The sequence below is a fragment of the Apiospora aurea genome (genome assembly GCF_038362705.1).
Source record: "Apiospora aurea strain CBS 24483 chromosome Unknown utg000011l_segment0_segment0, whole genome shotgun sequence".
Classification (NCBI taxonomy): Eukaryota; Fungi; Ascomycota; class Sordariomycetes; order Amphisphaeriales; family Apiosporaceae; genus Apiospora; species Apiospora aurea.
Window position 1 is genome coordinate 235652 of NW_027117398.1, and position 17188 is coordinate 252839.

A 17188-nucleotide genomic window follows, 5' to 3' on the forward strand; every position below is an offset into this window, starting at 1 on the left:
GATAAATAAATAGGAACGATTTAAGCCTTATTTTTCCAGTGCGTACTTATATTAAGACCGATATTTCGTGTTTAAATATATCGTCGTAACGACGGCACGTTTTTTAGTTTAACGGCGACTTTATAATTAATTCGCAGCGGCCTCGCGTCGGAATAACGGTATAAAATTATTTTTATTCCTATTTTTTTAAGCGTTTATTCGACCGTTTAATTATTTAATTATTATCTAATTAACGTTAATTAAGCGTCGCTTAGCTATAAAATCGTAAAGGCTTCGCTAGTAGCCTTTTAAGGTTTTTTTTATCTCCTTTTTTTTACGCTACGTTTTTTATTAATAATCTCTACCGCTTTTATATAAGCGCCGCGTAAAAATTATAGCTTCCCGGTAATCTCCGTACGTATCTCGAAGCTAGCTGCTTTCGTATTTAAATAAAGGTTAAAGGGGGGAACTACCGCTTTAGTTTTTAAATAATATTAAAGGGTCGCTTTATATACCCTTATTACGGTTTAAAAATAAGAGTTCTGGATTATTATAAAGCTAAAGGTTAACTTTTTTCGGTATCGCTTATTTTATATTAAATTAACGTTTTATACGCAAGTACGCTATGTATTACTTTTATATAAAACTTTTTTACCCTTCGTACTAAATATCCTTAAATTAACGCTGCGAGCCTAGTAAAAGTTAATATTTAAGTTATTATTTTCGCTTTAATTTTTAAAATATAGTCTTTTTATTATAACTTCCGATAAAATTAAACGCCGAGGAATCTCATAAAGGTTATCGGCGTTATAATAGCGTTTCTAAGGTGTATTTATAACGTATAAGCTTTTCGCGTTTTAGTAAAATAAATAAGCTCGCTTTTTTTTAAGTTTAAACTTTATTTTTTTATACGTGTTTAACGGCTATATATTTCCTAAGCTTTTTTTAAGTTTCGGTAATTCGTAACGTAGTTTAGTTTTATAGTAATAAGATTCGTATTATTTACGAATCCGACGATAATAAGCTACTTATACGCTTTTAGTTCTTCGTATAGTGTAGCGATATAAAAAATAAAGAGGATTAATAATAGCGGGGAGCTTTACGGAATACTAGCGCGGAGCTAGATTTTTTTTAACGATTTACCGTCGAAATAAAGGTGGATCGATTTGTTCGTAATAAAGTTCTCGACTTATCGGTAAACTTAATTCGGTAATCCTTTTTCGCGGAGTGTAGTAATTAGTTTTTTATAGTTAACTGTATTAAAAACGCCTTTAATATCGAGCTGAAAAAGGGAAGCGACGCCTTTTTATTATTACATTATATAAATAACGTCGGTAATTAGTCGAATAACTAGCTCGGTAAACCGCTGCGTTTAGTTCTTTATTTAGTTTTTAAATAAAAGCGAGTACTTTTCGATTATTCCGGTAATTCGCTGGTTTATAACTGTTTTTATTACCTTCCCGACCGTATTAAATAATAAAATAGGTCTCTATTTATTAAATGTCTACTTTTCGGTTACTATTTTATTTAGCTTTAAGATTACGATAACTTTTACCGTACGGAAACGTTTAAAGAAATAAGTAAACCGAAAGCTCGCTATCGCTAAGCCGGTTAACGTCCGGAAAAAGGGTTCCTTATACGCTTTAAAGAAGCTAATAAATAAAAGGTTTTCCCTTGTAGCCTTTTAAAGTCCCGTTTATTTAATAATATTTTTTATTTTCTTAGCCGTTACTTTTACCTCGATAGAGGTAAAGCTAAGGGCGTAATTTAGTACGGTATTTAAGTCCGTAAAGTCGGTTTTTAGGTTAAAAAAAAACCTTTCTAAAAAAAGCGTAGCTTTCTCGTCGTGGCTTCGCGCCTCGATAGCAGCTTTTTCGCTACGTCGTAATTTTGGGATTCCCGCTGTTTATGGTGGCGTTTAGCTCCGTAATTAAACTTATTGTTTAAACGATTAAAATGTTTTAAAATCGTGGGAAACGATAGCGATTACGTAGCGTTAATTTTTCGTTTTCGCCCTTTAAACGATTTTTTTAAGTTCGTTTTTAACTCGATATATTAATTTTAAATATATTACGAGGGTACCGCGAGATAAGCTTAATATTATTATTTCGTTATAATTTACGCTTTTTAAACTTCCGGTAACTATTAAGGCGTATTTTTATTAATATAAAGGGTTTTTTTTAGGGTTATTATATCGGTAATTTTTCGTAGGTCGCTTATAAGGTTATTAATAATTTAATTTAGTTTTTTCGGGCTTATTAGCTCGGCAATATCGATTAAACGTACTTTAGCTTCCGCTCGTGTTAGCCTTTTATTTAATATCGTTTAGTTTTATCCCTTTGCTTTCGTTTTATTACCTCGTAACGAGTTAGCTTTTAGTTCGACGCGGACGACCTGCGCCCTGTGGTCGGAATTTTTTAAGTTAGGGTTTTTTTTATATAAAATTATTGTTCCTCGTGTTACCTAGGCTAGGTTTAACGTGGAATCTCTTTATTTGTAGCGTCGTCTCGTGATTTTTTTATATAACGTGGCTAGCTTTAGGTTTTATTGGTTTATAAAGATAAGAAGGTTGTTTACTTTGTACGATTTTTTACTATGCACGTTTTAAAGCGGGTGGTGTGTGTTAAAGTTTTTAACGAGTAAGTATCGCCCGGGGTATAAGGTTATATCGAGGTCGCTTAAAGGGCTTCGTTACCGAGAAGTTTTTTAAATTAGCGAATATATAAATTATATAATAAAGCGGCTATTTTTTTTCCTCGGTATTATAACGGTAGTTTAATCGGGGCCTGCCTTAGTTTTTAGTTTAGCGATATCGAGGCGTTTATATATATAAATAGCCGTTCGGCCTTCGTTATAAATTATTCGATATTTAGTTATTTTTAAATAGTACGCGGCCTACGTGCGGGGGTTCGTTTATATTTTTTATAATATTAATATATCGTACTCTTTTTAATTAGTTAAAGTAAGTACCGTTATTATTTTTAATACTATAACGTTTTAATATATTATTTATAAGCTTATAATTATAAAACTATAATAGTATTTTACGTTAATAGAGGAATAACGGTGCCGCGCCGGCTTTACGAGCGTGTTTTTTTATTTTAATTACTCGTTATCGAATCGAATCGCGGGCGGTCTTTTTTCCGCGAAACTACTGTATATTTTTTTTATCGCTAATAAAAAACGTTGTCGATAATAATAAACGTTTTATTTTTACCGAACTGTCGCCGGTATTACGGATTTCGAATTAATAAAGCCGGTAAGCATAAGCTTTTTTACGCGTTTTTTTTACTAGATCGCTACGGGGCAGCCGCGATCCCACGCCGTATATTCCTTGCCGTAATTAACGCAATATTTCCTGCTTCGTAGTCCTTTTTAAGGGTATTTTTAATCTTTTTTAAGGTATACTATTATAAAATAATAGCTATATTACTACTATTTTTAATAATACTTAATTACGTGGCCGTAACCGTAATAACGGTAACACTATTAAATACGGAGGCTAGCGTTATACGATTCGTAGTCGAAAATTTCGGAATTTTATATTAAGCCGTTATTATATAAATCTTTCGTAGTTTAAATAAAGCTCGTATATAAAATAAAAAAGGCGTAACGTACTTCGAGATTTTTTAATAAGTTACGTTTATATTTCGAGATTTTTTTCGGGTTATATTTATTTATAAGTAAACTACGTAGTAATGCGGTTTTATTATAGGTATCCCGTAGTTTTTTTGTTAAAACTTTTTTCGCGATAATTACGAGTTTTTTATAAATAAACTACGCATTAATCCCGAAAGCGTTTAAAATTTATTTATTATTCTTTATATATTTTTTCGCTTCGTTTTTAAAAGTAAAAACGATATCGCCGCTAGGTAATTTTTTTCGTTACGATAGTTTCGCTATACTTAATTACTATATTAACGCTTTACACGATATTTATTAGTTTTCTCTTTTAAATATCGTTGGATTAATTTACGTTTTTAATTATTACTTCGCGGTTTCGGCGGGCTAGGACGATAATTTTCGGTTATTAAGTAGTAGGATCGCTATTACGCGGCGTAGATATAATTTAAGCCTAGGATTTAGTTTATATAGTTTCGGGATCCTGCGTAGTTTAAGCGATAGCTTTTCCGATTATTTTTTATAATTCCTCGCGGGTTACCGGCGCGTTATTATTATTATTAAGGTACGGTTATAATTCGGTCGCTTTAATATAAAGTTCCTTAATTACTTAAAAAATCTCTTTACGCTTATTATTAGGGGCTATTAAATTAGCGATTAGTTTCTTTAAATACTTTAATCCTTTTTTAATACCTCTTTTTAAGCTATTTTCGCTATTAAAACGCGTTTAAAGCGTTTAAAATCTTTAATTATACGCCGCGATATTACTTCGCGGGTGATATTAATTTTACGCGAGTCCGGCGCGACCGGTATTAATAATTATCGAATTATTTATCGGATTATTTATACCGTAGCGCTTTAGCTGCGTCCTCTCGATAAAGGTTCGGCTAAATTAATTCGACCTCGTAAATTTAAATAATAAGGTTTATTTTCGATTATTCGATAGTTCGACCGAGTTATCGATGATTTCTCCGTTTGTCCTCTTCGCGGTCTATATTTATGTGTATCCATTCTCCCGAAGGGGCAGAAACGCATCTACTCACGGAATCCTACTCGACATGCAATGTCTCTTCCCTCAGTCCGAGAACCTATCCGCGGAACTAGACCGCCTCGGGTGAGTTTGCCACTACTGTCAATTAAAGCCTGGAGGCTCCAATGCTGAATTGATGTCAGTCTTTCAATGTTCATGTCGAGAATAATGTTGAGAACAATGATGAGACAACGGCTTTAATGGGACGTGATATCGAAGCAACAACACCGCTGCGGCGCCACGACTCTGCATGGATCAGAATTCCGGCCCTGGCCGCGATAGCTCTCCTGGAATTTGGTACTGAAGCTGCAACAGTTGTTTCAAATCCCATTTTTTGAAGCTACGGTAGTTGTCCGCTTGTCCATTGCTAATGATATGAGAGATGTCCTCGAGTTCATTGTTGAAGCTGCGATAACTGTCCGCGAGTTCGTTGTTGAAGCTATGTGTAACGAACGGCTATCGGGGTCCAAAGAAACCTCGTAGACGTGCTGGGTTTATGTTGGCTAAGACGAGAAAGTACTTGGGCGTGCAGAAGGCCTGGTCTTCTGATATAATGGCAATATCTTAACTTAATCGTAAAACTTGGCGTGAAAACGCAATAGGTTCGTTAAGGCAATGTGCCTCACCAATGGGTTAAATTAATGCTTAGATTAATCGTTAAAGTAGAGAGTGTCTATATGAAATATATAGGAAAGGTTCGTGGTTTATATATCCAATCTCTCCTCTACCGATTTCTGGATCGCGCTGGATATCCGTGATCCGGCATATCTAGTCTTTTTTGGATTATATTGGATATTTATTATCTAATATATCTATATCCTAGCTGGATTATGTTGGATAGCTATGATTTAATATATCCATATTTTATTTTTACGTGACCTCCGATGGTTATCCTATCTGCCCTGTCTATCCTGTATTAGCCATTCGTTACCGGCCACTTGGTACTGTTATCGTTGTTCTGTCCTGGGCGTACTGTTTGATGACGGTCATCGTTGGTGGGTCCGTCATCGTGAGCGGGGCGTCAGCGCTGACCGGTGGGTCTGGCTGTCATCGGGCTTAGGTGTGTTTCGGGGCATCGTAGGCCCGTGCCGTAGGTGGGTCTTGGTCGCGTAGTTGGGCCGGGTTGTAACACTATGATAGCTTTCTGGGACCAGTTTTCCATCACATTATTCTTATTATTTATCCCTCTCGTTATATTGTTGATATTTCTGGTGAAAGATCTTGAAGAAGGAGGAGCGCCGATTGGGAAAATGATCATTATAGCTTTTATTATGATAATGATGGCAATCATAACGCGGCTGTAAGACCTGTGGTGGTGTTTGATGCCACTATCTATACACCAGTACCAAAAGCTGGTAACACGTTGGCCAAGGCAGGACTGTGCTGAAACTACTCGTAGGTGATTTGGAAACATTCCCCCCCAGTTTCCGGGAGCCTTGCACGGCTAGGCGACCTGAACTCAATAGATGGCGAGTCAGCCATGTGTTGCTTCATGGTCTCGGAGAGCTTACATGGCCTCGTCCGGATGTTGTGGCTATGGTTCGGTTATGGGTACCCACGCTATTTTTTTAATACCCATTTAACCTATAGGTAGAAATGGGTAGCTAATAATACTTATAGGTTACCCACGATTTTTTTTACCTACGAATTACCCACGCTTTTTTCTAAGAATTTAAAAAATAAATAAATAAATAAAATAATATTTTAAAAATATAATCGTAACATAGTTTTTATAAAATACTCTTTTAAATTATATATATCTTAAAATATTAATATTTAAAAGAAATAATCGTGAAATAACGTAATCCACGGTTTAATTAAACACACGGTCTAATTAAACACTTTTTAAAGCCTCGTATAACGAAATATAAATCAATTTTATTATAACGTATTTAATATATTAAAATTAATCGGAATCCTCCTTTTTAAATACTTTTATATTATTTTAATAAGTACGCGTATTATACCCGGGTTCCCCGTAGATTTTATAGCGTCGCGAGCGCGTTTTAAGCCTTTTCGTACGACCATTATTCCGGCGCGATTTATTTTATAACTATTTATTAACGTCTTTTTAAGACTATAAATCTTTTTTAGTTTATATATAAAATAATCCTTTATCTTGTAACCGTTTTTTTTGTACGGCGGCGCCGGCTAAGTATTTTATTTATTTCTCGTAATACAGTTATTTTACCTTTTAAAAAAGCTGTAACGAACGCTATCTGGGTTCCAAAGGAAACCTAGTAAGACGTACTGGGGTTTTATGTTTGGCAATACGAGAGAGTATTTGAACGTGCGATAGAAGTCCACTTTTATCGATATAATGTGTAATAGCCGTAGGAACAAAGATGACTGAGGTGCGTAGACTTGAGGGTATTTATAATAGGGTCGTTAAGGCTGTTTGCCTCACTAATGGGTTAGATTGATGCTTAGATTGATTACTGAAGTAGAGAGTGTCTATATGAAATATATGGGGAATGTCCATCGTTATATATCCAACTTTTCCTTTACTGATCTCCCTAGATCTCGGGGATCTCGCAGCTCTCGCGAGATCCTGTCGAGCTGACTCTTTGGCTCTTGTCGCGATCCCGAGAGTCGTTGCGCGTATCTTATCTCCACGTGACCAGTGTTATCCTGCTGTGGCTTGTCCTTCCCTGGCTGTTTAGTTCGTGCTGTCCAACTCGTGCTGTCCAGTTCGTGCTGTCCAATTCGTGCTGTCCAATTCGTGGTGTTGGTTATCGTCGTAGTTGGCCTTGCTGACCAGTGGGGTCGTGATGACTGGTGGGGTTTCGCTGACTGGTGGGGCTTCGGATTACGCTGGGTCTTTGTGCAGAGGTTTCGGGGTATCGTAGGGCCGTGCCGTAGGGTGGGTTCTGGGCCGCATGGCTGGGCCAGGTCGTAACAAAAGCGAGCCGGTATATTATTTACGTTATATTTTTCGTAATTTAATTAAGTTTAATTAAAATCGACGTCGAAGAGCTATTTTAATGCCGTACGATACGGTTTCGAACGTATTTAGTTTAAAATTAAGCTTTAATCGGGTTATTTAAAGTTTTTAATTTTTAAAAAATAAGTAGGCCGAAAAACGTCCCTAGAGGTATTAGAGTACGTAGTTTTATATTTAACTGTAAAATAATATATTCCGAATCGTATAGAACGAGTTCGGTCCCTCGAAAGCCTCCTTATATATTTAAAACGGTGAAAGTCGCCTGGAACGCTTTTAAAAACGCTGGTAGGAAGTCCTCTTTTAAGATATAAGTAATATGCGCCCGTATAAAACCTTTAATTTTTTTCTCGTACACCTTTTTTAACGTATAAAAATAGCCGATATTAAAAAATTAAAGCTTATACGACGAATAAAAAAGCATATAAAATATAATAATCGAATTCTCTTTATAATAAAACTTAAAAACTATCGAGTAATAACTCTTATAACCGTTAAAGATTAATAGGCGGTAAATACCCTTCGTATAAGACTTCGTGTATTTATCGAAGTGTCGAATCTAGTCCTCGCTTTTTTTATTCGTAGTCCAGTTATTTTTAATAATTACGATTATTTAGTTTTTCGATAATAGGCTATTTTTATACTAAGAAAAAAGGTACGTTTTCCCGGTAAAAATAATATACGAAGGGATAACGTAACCGTATAATCCGACGCCTTATATTATTATAACCTATTCCCGGTTCCCTTATTATATTACTTTAAGCTTTCCGCGTTAATCGGAAGTAATTACGATTATTTCGAACGAAATTTAACCTATAAAAAACCCGGTCTCGTCGAAATTATATATATTTTCCTTTTAAATTCTATATTTATTAATTATATTCCGTACGAAAATAAACCACGCGCGATACGCGTCGGAATTTTCGTAAAAGACTTTTTAATAATCGATTTTTCGATTAAAACGCGTCCGGAAATCTAGTTATTATCGTACGAAATTAAAAGCTTAATTAACGCCGACGCGTCCCGCGTCGCGTAAATTAAATAATCGATTCGCTATATTTTTAATACTACTTATCCGAGGCGAAAACGATTACGAATCTAAATTAATTATATATTATACGATTAATTACTCTTCGAAATTCGTAAATTTTTATATTAACGACTATATATTTCGTCGTAAAATACCACCGTAACGCCGATAACGTAAAGTTATATAAGGAACATTATATATTCGCGCTACGGCTCGTACATATAATTTAGGGTCTTTTTAAAACGCTTAAAGCGCTAATTTAATATCGTTCTCTTTCCATTAATTTACTATCGTAGGTAATAAAAATATAAAGCATGAAATATAAGTTGTATAGAATTAAAAGAAAGTGTTTAATTAAACCGTGTATTTAATTAAACCGTGGATTACGTTAGTTTTATATTTTTATAAATATAAAATATTTCTTAAAACATTAATATTTAAAAGAAATAATCATGAAATATTTTTATGTTTATTTTTAAATATAATTTTTTAAAAATAGTATATATTTTAAATAATTGATATTTAAAAGAAATAATCATGAAATAATTTTCTATTTTTTAAAATATGAAATATTTTAAAATATTAATAATTAAAAAAAATAATCGTGAAATAATTTTTTATAATAATAAAATAATAATAAAATTAAAATTTAAAAGAATTAAATAAGTAAATAAATTAACGTAGTTTACTACTACGTAACGTATATTACTTAACGACGCACTTTTTTTATTTCTTAACCTTTTTATATAAATTAATTTAATTATAACGCTTAAAATTAATTAAAACTACTCGTTATTTACTTCCTCGCTCAATTTTATATCCTTTTTATATATTCGCGTATTATAATCTATCTCACTATAAACACTATAGCGCTTTTTATTAATCGCCCTCCGCTTCGACGAACCTTTATTTTTACCTTTATTAAGCGCTAAACGCTTCCTTTTAACCTTTTTATCTTATAACTATTAAAATTCCTTAATAGTAAGGGCTTTTTTAAATTAAATTATAACTTTTTAACTCTCCGGCGCTTAGAAAATATTAAATTAGCCTCTTTTAATATATATATCTTATTATATATAAAGGTTATTTTATAAACTATTTTAATCATATTTTTCGCTATTTAATCTATTATATTTAAAATCGACGTCGAAAAGCTTCCTTAATAGATAAATACCCTTTTTTAATATAAGTAAAGTGCTTAGTTATTTATTAGGGATTAAATAGCGTTTAAAGGTTATAGGTACTAGCTGTCCCTAAATAGGATAGGTTAAGTATAAGCGTTCGGAGATATATATTTAACTTATTAATTACCTCGTTAAGGTTATAAAGTATTAAATTAAATACGTTAAATTTAAATTTAATATTAATTTCCGTAAAAACAATAAAATACACGGCTTTAAAGGCGATAAAGAACTTAAATTTAATAATATAGTTTATAAAAGCTTTAATAAATAACTCGATTTTTTTCGAATAAATACGCTTTAAAAGCGAATAAAGTATTATATCGAGAGGTTAAAATAAATGCGATAAATAAGGAGGTATATTAATAATAATAATATCGTTATTTTAATAGTATACCTCGAATTCGGCCGAAATATAGCTCTTATAGCCGTCGAGAATTAAAAGGCGGTAGCGACCTTTCGTTTACGATCTAGTATATTTATTAAAGTATTTAATTTAGTTTAAGCTTATTTCGTTATTAATTTAGCTATTAGAAGTTAGCTTAATTACCTAGTCGCTTAATAAATCGATTTCGCGAGATTAATTCGCGAGGTAATATTAACTTTAAACGATTAAAAATAGTGGAATATATTAACCCTACGAATTAATGCATTTAATCGCCGTTATTTATTCCCGATTATTAAGTTAAACCGACTTCGCTTTTCTATATCGCTTAACGCGTATTATAATAATTATTAATCCGATTATACTTATTATAAAGCCGGTTTTATCGAAATTTTAAATATTTTTATTAATAATCTCGTATTTCGCTTTTATATTCGCGATTAATATAAACTAAATAGAAATAACTTTAGAATCTTTATAAAAACCCTTTAATAATCGTATTAACGATTTATTTTAATCTTAAAGTCCGGGTTACGGTTAATAAAGCACTTAACCTAGTATTTATTAACGCGGTCGCCGTCGCGCGATATAATAAAGAGATTAATTATATCTTTTATATTAACGAAATCGGGAGATATTCCTTAAATATTTAAATTAATTATATACTTACGAAGTATCTCTTTTTAATTAAATTTATTTTATATCGTTTCGGTCGGATTTCACGTTTTAAAGTTTAGCCGTAAATTCGATAGCGTAAAGTTAATTCGGGTATATTATAAGCTTTTATTATTACTCTTTAGCTTATTTAATTCGGTTCGTTTCGTGTTACTTAAATTATTAAAACTATCCGATCTTTTTAAGATTAACGTAATTCACGGTTTAATTAAATACACGGTTTAATTAAACACTTTCTTTTAATTCCGTATAACTTATATTTTATACCTTATACTTTTACCACCTACGATAGTAAATTAATAAAAAAAAACGATATATAATTAGCGCTCTAAACGCTTTAAAAAACCTTAAATTACGCGTATAAGCCGCAGCGCGAATATATAATATCCCTTATATAACTTTATATTACCGGCGTCGCGGTAATATTTTACGACGAGATACGTAGTTATTAATGTAAAAGCTTATAAATTTCGAAAAGTAATTAATCGTATAATATATAATTAATTTAAATTCGCGATCGTTTTCGCCTCGAATAAATAATATTAAAAATATAATAAATCGATTACTTAATTTACGCGACGCGGAACGCGTCGGCGTTAACTAAGCCTCTAATTTCGTACGATAATAATTAAATTTCCGGACGCGTTTTAACTAAAAAATCGATTATTAAAGAGTCTTTTACGAAAATCCCGACGCGTATCGCGCGTAGTTTATTTTTATACAAAATATAATTAATAAGTATAAAATTTAAAAGGAAAATATATATAATTTCGACGAGACCGGGTTTTTTATAGGCTAAATCTCGTCCGAAATAATCGTAATCACCTCCGATTAACGCGAAAGGCCTAGGGTAGTATAATAAAGGAACCGGGAATAGATTATAATAATATAAAGCGTTAAATTATACGGTTACGCTATTTCTCCGTATATTATTTTTACCGGGAAAACGTACCTTTTTCTTAGTATGAAAATAATTTATTATTAAAAAACTAAGTAATCGTAATTACTAAAAATAGCTGGACTATAAATAAAAAAAGCAAGGACTAGATTTAATACTTTAATAAATACACGAAGTCTTATACGAAAAGTGTTTACCGCCTATTAATCCTTAACGGCTATAAAAGCTACTACTCGATAGCTTTTAAGCTCTACTACAAAAAAAACTCGATTATTACACTTTATATACCTTCTTATTATTACTTCATAATTGCCGCTTACGGAGGAATTATATAAGGGAAAAGATCGATAACTCGGTCGAACCATCGAATAATCGAAAATAAACTTTATTATTTAAATTTACGAGGTCGAATTGATTTAGCCGAACCTTTATCGAGGGGACGTAGTTAAGGCGTTACGGTATGGATGATCCGATAAATGATCCGATGGTTATTAATACCGGTCGCGCCGGACTCGCGTAAAGTTAATATTACCCGCGAAGTAACGTCGCGGCGTATAATTAAGAACTTTAAACGCTTTAAACGCGTTTTAATAGCGAAAATGGCTCGAAAAGAGGTATTAAAGAAGGATTAAAGTATTTAGAGAAATTAATCGCTAATTTAATAGCTTTTAATAGTAAGCGTAAAGAGATTTTTTAAGTAATTAAGGAATTTCGTATTAAAGCGACTAAATTACGACCGTACTTTAACGACGACGATAACGCGTTAGTAATTTACGGGGAATTGCGAAAAATAGTCGGAGAAGCTATTGTTTAAGTTACGTAGGATTTTAAAGTTATATAAATTAAGTTTTGGGTTTAAATTATATTTACGCCGCGTGGTAACGATTTTATTGCTTGATAACCGAAAATTATTGTCCTAGCCCGCCGAAATCGCGAAGTAGTAATTAAAAACGTAGATTAATTTAACGATATTTAAAAAAGGAGGCTAATAAATATCGTATAGAGCGTTAATACGGTAATCGGGTATAGCGAGATTATCGTAGCGAGGAAATTATTTAGCGGCGATATCGTTTTTACTTTTAAAAACGAAGCGAAAAAATATGTAGAAAATAATAGATAAGTTTTAAACGTTTTCGGGATTAACGCGTAACTTATTTATAAAAAACTCGCAATTATTACGAAAAAGGTTTTAGCGAAAAAGTTACAGGATATCTACGACGAAGCTGCGTTATTACGTAGTTTATTTATAAATAAATATAACCCGAGAAAGATTTTAAAATGTAAGCGTAGTTTACCGAAAAATCCTGAAGTACGCTACGTTTTTTTTATTTTATATACGAGCTTTATTTAAATTGCGAAAGATTTATACAATAACGGCTTAATATGGGATTCCGAGATTTTTAATTGCGAACCGTATAACGTTAGCCTTTATATTTAATAATGTTATCGTTATTATAATTACGGTTACGTAATTAAGTATTATCGGAAATAGTAGCAATATAGCTACTATTTTATAGTAGCATACTTTGAAGGAGATTAAAAGTGCCCCTAAAGAGGACTACGAGATAGGAAACGTTATATTAATTACGGCAAGGAATATACGGCGTAGGATCGCGGCTGCCCTGTAGCGATTTAGTAAAGAGAACGCGTAAGAGAAGCTTATGTCCACCGGCTTCGTTAGTTCGAAGTCCGTAATACCGGCGATAATTCGGCAGGAATAGGGCGTTTATTACTACCGATAACGCTCTTTATTAGCGATAAAAAAAGGTATATAGTAATTTCGCGGAAGAGAGGCCGCCCGCGATTCGATTCGATAGCGAGCAGTTAAAATAAAAAAATACGCTCGTAAAACCGGCGCGGTATCGTCGTTTTTTTATTAACGTAAGATATTATTATAGTTTTATAATTATAAGCTTATAAATAATATATTAAAACGTCGTAATATTAAAAGTAATAACGGTATTTGTTTTAATTAATTAAAAAGAGTACGATATATTAATATTATAAGAAGTATAAACGAACCCCCGTATATAGACCGCGTATTACTTAAAAATAGTTAAGTATTAAATAATTTATAGCGAAAGCTGAGCGGCTATTTATATATATAAACGTTTCGATATCGCTAAACTAGAAATTAAGGTAAGCCCCGATTAGGTTACCGTTACAATATTAAGGGGAAAAAGTGGCCGCTTTACTGTATAGTTTATATATTCGCTAATTTAAAAAACTTTTCGATAACGAAACCCTCTAAACGACCTCGATACGACTTTGTACCTCGGGCGATATTTACTCGTCGGAGATTTTAATATATATTATTCGCTCTGGAATATATATAGCAGGAAATCGTACGGAGCAGATAACCTTTTTACCTTTACGGACTAATAGAACTTAGAGCTAGCTACGCTATATAAAAAAATTACGAAATAACGCCACGGATAAAGAGATTCTACGCTAAATTTAGCCTAGGTAATACGAGGAACGATAATTTTATATAAAAGAGACCTTGGTTTAAAAGGTTTTAACCATAGGGCATAAGTCGTCCGCGTCGAACTAAAAGCTAACTCGTTACGAGGTAATAAAACAAAAACAGAGGGATAGAACTAGACGATATTAAATAAAGGGTTGGTATAGGCGGAAACCGGAGTACGTTTAATCGATATCGCCGAGCTAATAAGCTTAGAAAAGCTGGATTAAGCTATCGATAACCTTATAGGTAACCTACGAAAAATTACCGATATAGCAGCCTTAAAAAAGACCCTTTATACTGGTAAAGGTACGCCCTAGTGGTTACCGGAGGTTTAAGAAGCGTAGATTATAACGAAATAACGATACCGAGCCTATTTCGCGGTACCCTCGTAATATACTTAGAATTAATATACCGAGTCGAAAACGGACTTAGAGAGAATCGTTTAAATAGCGAAAACGAAAAGCTGGCGTTACGTAGTCGCCGCTGCCTCTTACGATTTTAAAATATTTTGGTCGTTCGAATAATGGGCCCGATTACGGAGTTAAACGCTACCATAGACAGCGGGAATCCTAGAATTATAACGTAGCGAAGGAGCTGTTAACGAGGCGTAAAGTTACGACGAGAAAGTTACGCTTTTTTCGAAAAGGTTCTTTTTTAACCCAGAAGCCGACCTTACGGACTTAAATACCGTACCGAACCACGCCTTTAGCTTTACCCCTATCGAGGTAGAGGTAACGGCTGAGGAGATAAGAGATATTATTAAATAGACGGGACCCTGGAAGGCTCCAAGGGAAGACCTTTTACCTCTTAGTTTCCTCAAAGCGTGTAGGGAACCCTTTTTCCGGACGTTAGCCGGCTTAGCGATAGCGAGCTTCCGGTTTACCTACTTCCTTAAACGTTTCTATACGGTAAAGGTTATCGTAATCTTAAAACTAAATAAAATAGTAACCGAAAAACAGACACTTAGTGGATAAAGACTTATTTTATTACTTAATACGGTCGGGAAGGTAATAAAGATAACTATAAACCGGCGAATTACCGGAATAGCCGAGGAGTACTCGCTTTTATTTAAAAGCTAGATAGGGAACCGAACATAGCGGTTTACCGAGTTAATTATTCGATTAATTATTAACGTCGTTTATATAACGTAGTAATAAAAGGGCGTCGCTTCCCTTTTTAGTTCGATATTAAAAGCGTTTTCGATATAATTAATTATAAAAGATTAATTATTATATTCCGCGAAAAGGGATTGCCGGATTAGGTTTATTGATAGGTCGAGAGCTTTATTACGGACAGATCGGTCCACTTTTATTTCGACGGTAAATCGTTAAAGAGGATCTAGTTCCGCGTTAGTGTTCCGTAAGGTTTTCCGTTATCACCGATTCTCTTTATTTTCTATATCGCTATATTATATAAAGAGTTAAAAACGTACGAATAGTTTATTATTGTCGGATTCGCGGATAATACGAATCTTATTACCGTAGGGCTAGACTACGTTACGAATTACCGAAACTTAAAAAAAGCTTAAGAGATTTATAACCGTTAAGCACGTACGAAAAGAATAAAGTTCGAATTTAAAAAAAGCGAGCTTATTTATTTTATTAAAACGCGAAAAGTTTATATACTATAGGTACGCTTCGGAAACGTTATTATAACGCCGATAATTTTTACGAGATTCCTCGGCGTTTAGTTTTATTAGAAGCTATAATAAAAGGATTATATTTTAAAAATTAAAGCGAAAATAATAACTTAAATATTAATTTTTATTAGGCTCGCAGCGTTAACTTAAAAATGTTCGGTATAAAGGGTAAAAAAGTTTTATACAAAAATAATACGTAGCGTATTCGTATACGGAGCGTCGGTTTAATATAAAGTAGGCGATATCGAAAAAAGGCCAGCTTTTAGCCTTATAATAATCTAAAACTCCTATCTTCGGACTATAATAGGGGTATATAAGGCGACTTTTTAATACTATTTAAAGATTAAAGCGGCAATTCCCCCTCTCGACCTTTATTTAAGTACGAAGGCAGCTAATTTCGAAATACGTACAAAGATTACCGGGAAGCTATAATTTTTACGCGGCGCCTATATAAAAACGGTAGAGATTATTAATAAAAAACGTAACGTAAAAAGAAAGAAATAAAAAAACCTTAAAAGGCCACTAACGAAGCCCTTACGACTTTATAGTTAAACGACGTTTAATTAACGTTAATTAAATAATAGCTAAATAGTTAAACGGTCGAATAAACGCTTAAAGAGAAATAGGAATAAAAATAGTTCTATACCGTTACTCCGACGCGAGGCCGCCGCGAATTAGCTATAGAGTCGCCGTTAAACTGGGGGAGCGTGCCGTCGTTACGACGATATATTTAAGTACGAAGTATCGGTTTTAATATAAGTACGCACTGGAAGAATAGGGCTCAAGTCGTTCTTGTTTACCTATCGGGTTTTAAACGTTTCGACGCCGCTATATAACTACGGTAAAGGACGGGAGACAGCCGAATACTTAATCTTATACTATAAAAACTTCGAGGGAAAACAAGAGTAGCTAATAAAATAATTAATACTTAGTCCGCTACGAACTCGTCGCGATTTAGCGGCGTTTACTGTAAAAAAAATACGGCGAAGGTTATCGCAAAGTGGCTTTTACGAACCGGTCGACTGCCGCTATATAAGTTAATAATGGAGATTAGGGGACCACCCGAACCTGAATAATCTCTCTTCAGGCCCTAAAGCAAGGGTCACTAGGCTGGTAGGTAAGAACCAACATAGTAACGTCGAGTACGTAAAGTAAATTTTACGATATTAACAGCGTGTATTTTTAGTCCAGCTTCGGCACGGTTTATTACACGAGGAACTAGGTAGATATACCGAAGGCCTTCGGCATACGGCGTACTATTAATAATAATACCTTCTTATTCGTCCTATAAACTCTAACCTCTTAATATCGATTATTTTCGTATATTAAAAAAGGCGTACGA